This window comes from Miniopterus schreibersii, assembly GCF_964146895.1.
Source record: "Miniopterus schreibersii genome assembly, chromosome: X".
Taxonomy (NCBI): domain Eukaryota; kingdom Metazoa; phylum Chordata; class Mammalia; order Chiroptera; family Miniopteridae; genus Miniopterus; species Miniopterus schreibersii.
The window spans coordinates 36,164,423-36,169,231 of record NC_138104.1 but is presented as its reverse complement, the minus strand read 5'-3'; the positions used below and the strand labels follow the sequence as shown (position 1 = coordinate 36,169,231).

Here is a 4,809-nt window from a genome sequence, read left to right as displayed (position 1 = left end):
AATATATCACAAAAAAGAATTTTTAATAAAAAATCTTATGAAACTTTGTACCCTTTGACCAACCTCACCAAAGTTTCAGTTAACAAAATGAGTAGTGTGGTGATTACAGTGAACAATACTGTATTTTATACTTGAAATTTACTAAGAAAATAGATCTTGTATTGTCTTTTCAACATACACAAAAAAGAAAATGGTAAGCATGTGAAGGTGATGGATATATTAGATTGACTGTGGTTATCATTTCACTATATGTGTGTGTGTGTGTGTGTGTATCAAAACATCAAAATGCAAACTGAACATCTTAAATATATATACTGTTCATGTATCAACTATAGCTTAATAAAGCTTTTATGTTAAAAAAAAATTTCATTTGTTCAAACATTTGTTGAGCCCTTTTTATGTGCCAGGCATGGTGCAAGTCTCTGGGTATAACAATAGTTAAGACAAAGTACCTCAAGGAGCTCACAGTATAATGGTAAACTACTGAGTAAACTGAGGCACAGTGGTAAATGGCTTGCCCAGTGAGATAGAATTAGCCAGGTACTTGGAAATGGGGGACAAGTGTTGGAGAGAGGCCAGGGTAAAACTAACACATCATAAGTAAACTCCTTTGCTTGAAGAGCAAAGCTACATACAGAAACATACCATAAAATCAGCTGGCAAAAAGGGAAAAATAGTTTCCAATTGTCACCTTGACTGAAGTCATGTCTTACAATCAATTAAGCTACTACCTGATGGCATTTCTATACTTGTCCCTAAAGGTGTGGGGCTTGCCAATGGTCTGCTCAGACACAGTAACTGTAGGTAGTTTGAAATCCAGTTCTGGCACTGGGCATCATACTGAAATTCTTCAATTAAAACCATTAACTTTAAATGTATAGCATACTTATGATACTTCTACATGTAGAAGTTTGGAAAAACTTTCCTCTAACTCTCATTCAGAGGATTCGAGTAAGTTATAGATACCACAAAAATAAGAGAGTTTGTCTGTTACTTTACATATATACATTATTTTGGCTGTACAATGGTGAAAAGTTTCATTTAGACATACTTCATAAGTAATCTAAACATTATGAACATATATACAGAGAAATCACATTTAGGTGTGTGTGTACACCCATCCAATGTACAACAGCTAATTGCAGACATGAACCCATGTAAGCCAATTTCTTTTGTTATAAGGACACATAATCCTTGAAGGAAGGGGCAGTGTCCATGAAGAACTGTCCATTTCATGCCTGACCATCTGTTTTGGTGATAGTTAGTGATGAAGTTATTTCAGTAGGCAGGATGTCTATTTCACTCACAAAAAGCCATGAATAATTATGAAAATAATTGTTTTTGAATGTGGAAATCACAATTATCCAGTAATCTAAGTAGTGAACTACTCAAAAACACTACTGGCTTCAATGCTGCTACTGACTGAGAATGAGAGAACTTCTGAGAGTCAAACTTAATGCATGTTTCATCCATATGGGATGTTCCAAAAAACAGTCAATGCACGAATTCTCAAAACATATCACTTGCTAACTTCAAGCAATTATTCACTTTGATGTGGAGGACTTTCTTCCTTATCAGGGTTTTCTGAGTGCTTGCTTTTAGATAAGGAGGTCTCTACACCTTCAGACATCTCATTAGTTGAGTTACCCTGTTTCACTTCAAACAAATAGACATCAATGGGCCCTCTGGTGCTCCGTATACCTACTGAGATAGAGTCTTCTCTGGGAGCAGGAATATCCAGTGTGGTTTCTGCTGGAGCTTTAACTGCAATAACAATCTGCTCATGGAATGCTTGAATGCTCTGAATATCTCGGTATGTCACATATGCTAGTCCTTCATTTTCTTTGTCATCTGTTAATTCAAACAACTGCTGAGCACAATCCTTAATTAACTCATCCAGAGCATCTTCCATTGCTGATAAGTCATCAAGTCCCTCCTGCAGCTTCTTCTGTTGGGGCAATGCTTCAAAATTGGGGATATTAGATCCTATCCATCGAACATGGTTCTTAGATTTTTTTCCAATCAAGCCAATGCCACTTAAGATATTGGTGATGTCATATAATCTTCGTTTTGGTATTCCCAGTTTTGTTGAAATATTGTTTAAGTCAACAATACCCCTAGGAGCAGTCCTGACAAAATCCACAAATTTTCGAGTTAGAATAAACAGTGATGAGTCAAAACGAGATCGCTTACATTCTGGAGCTTTTCTCCTGCACACAGCTTGTACGTTATCTTCTAAATCAATGCTTATTTTTGACTGCAGCAGGCTCTCCATGGTGGTGTGGTTCTGGCGCTGGGGGTGCACCTGCTCCTCTGCCGGGTCCTCGAGAAGATTGGGCAGATTCCGTGCGGGCAGCTGCTGACTCTTGATTCCCAGCCGGCCACCCCTCGCCCTTGCACCCCGCGGGCCCTCGCACCTTCTGCTGGTCGGGTCGGATGCTACCCCCAACTCGCTGGTTCAGGAGCCAAGCACGAAGAAGGCTTGCGGCCTGCTCAGAGGTATATCTGGCTAGGGTTAGCCCAGGACGTAGGGACAGACAAACGCACCACCACCCACGGTCCTGGTCCCCGGAATTATAACACAGGCTGGAGGAGAGCTAGGAGACTCACAATTTTCAGGACGCCATGCTCGCCATCTTGCCGCATGCGCAGTGCGCCACACTCAGTGCGCATGCCTACAGCCACCAGGCCACCTCACTAAGCGCTTTTAAAAATATGTTGTAAGAGAAAAGGAATATGATGTCTGGGTACTCTGCATGCCTAATAAGTGAATGTATCACAGGACAACAATACTTCTTTGTGGGTTTTTTGTTTCATTTTTTCATTAGAGATATATTGCATCAACTAAGAGAACCAATATCAACAATTGGTAGTAATGGTACTATTTAGTGATTCAGTTTAAGGAAAATGTAAGGATGAAAACTGGTGAATATTACCAGATATTTCAAAACACAAAATATTACATGTACACAAAATGAGTTAATATCCTGGAGTTTTGTTCTATTTTTTATTCTCTTGGTAAAAGACATTTTTTTCAAGTAAGTGATTAGTATACCTCGCTATTAAGAACTACATTGAATATAATTGTAGTCATTATGATTAGAGTAGTTATTCTTAACTTTACCTTTTAATTAGACACCTAATTGTTAATATCGGAAACTTAGAGCATATATAGAACATGTTCAGTCTATACTCCCTTGCTGTTTAATTATGAGTTCTTGAAATAAATACTATCAAACATGACCAAGATCTAATCTGGTTTGGAAGCACTGTCACAACATGAGATTCTTCAGTGTCTCTCTTCTCAAATTCAAACTGTATCTATATTTATACATATTATCCTTTCCCCTCCCATCTTAGAGAATTAAGCCTTAGATTCCTTTTTCTTTCCTTCCCTCACCTCAGGTTTTACTTTATTTTCAATCCCTCACTTGGCACCAAATCTTTTCCCTTCATTATAAAAACAAATTCAAGATGTCCCCATTCATCAAAAGAAAAAAAAAAAAGTTCCTAAATCCTGATACTTCCTTCAAACTGCAATGCCATTTTCAATTCCCTTCACTTCAAAATTCTTAAAAGAATAGTCTATCTATACTTCCAAAACCTCGTTACTCAAATCATTCTGTAAATTCTTCCCATGCCACTCTATTTCACTCAAAGGTCACTAGCTAAAAAACCCAATATCCGTTTCTTATTTTTCATATTAGTTGTCTTTGACATTTGACTTATTTAACTTACTTGACTCCTTCCTGGCTGCTGTAATTCTGTACACTCTCCCAGCTCTCCCCTTCCCCCTCCTCTGACCACTACTTCTCAGTCGCATGTACCTATACAATCAGCTTTCCTTGTCCCATTTTTTCCCAATGTGAAAGCCTGATGTTTCATGGGAATTTTTTTTCTTAGCTCTCTTTTCTATACCTAATAAAGATATAAACTGGCAGTCTCTATACTAAGGACAACTTACAGTTATGATTTGTTTGATCAGCACTCAAATTGAACATGTGTTCTCTAGTTCAGTATTGAGCTATAACTGATTTGTTTTACATACTTATTTTTACCAGCCAGTCTGAAATACTTTGTCTTTAACATTTTTATTCTTATATACTCATGAGTTCTAAGTCCACATTTATAACTCCATTACATATTTCCATTTTTATATCCTTTTAGCATCTAAAACTATATTTCTAAACATCAACTTAGCTTCTTCCCTTTCAAATTCGTTTTTCTTTCTTTATTCAGGCTGATAGCACCAGTGTCTTTCCATTATATGTTCCCAGTTGATTTGAGCTTGACAGTTCAGTGTCATCATTTATTCCTTCCTTGACACACAAAACCAACTGTTTTCAAGTCCTGCAGCTTCATTCCCAGTACAAGGTTATGTTCTCACTGCTTTACCTCTCTATCACTGCAATAATTTCTTATGAGCTAAACTTAGCCACTTGGAAAACACCTGAAGAAATATCAAGTTTAACCTGGGCTAAATAAAATTAGGTGGCCTTGAAAGCTGCCTTAAATATCTGAAAAGCTGTCATGGAGAAGAGTGATTAGAATTATCCTGTGTGGTCTTCAAAAGATCCAGGACTCCAGTGCTCAGACGTATGGAAGGGTTTGGGGTCAATATAAAGAAACTTTTTTTCTAATAATTATTTAAGAATATAATTTCATGCTACTCCAGGTATTTGAGCCCAGGCTGAAAGACAGCAAGTCAGAGATGTTATAGAAAGGATTTCATAACTCTGAAGGTACTTTCTTGACAGAGTCTATGATTTTAAGATCTATAAATTTGTAAGACTGTCAGATCCATAAATC

At 37.3% G+C, this 4,809-nt stretch overlaps 1 pseudogene across 1 annotated transcript; it reads right to left on the bottom strand.

Annotated features, from left to right (window-relative positions):
* Positions 1–1,540: 1,540 nt before the first annotated feature.
* On the bottom strand, positions 1,541–2,275 carry LOC308550926 (transcription factor E2F6 pseudogene; annotated as a pseudogene). Its single transcript has one exon. The product of its transcript is annotated as a transcription factor E2F6 pseudogene (transcript).
* Positions 2,276–4,809: the final 2,534 nt, after the last annotated feature.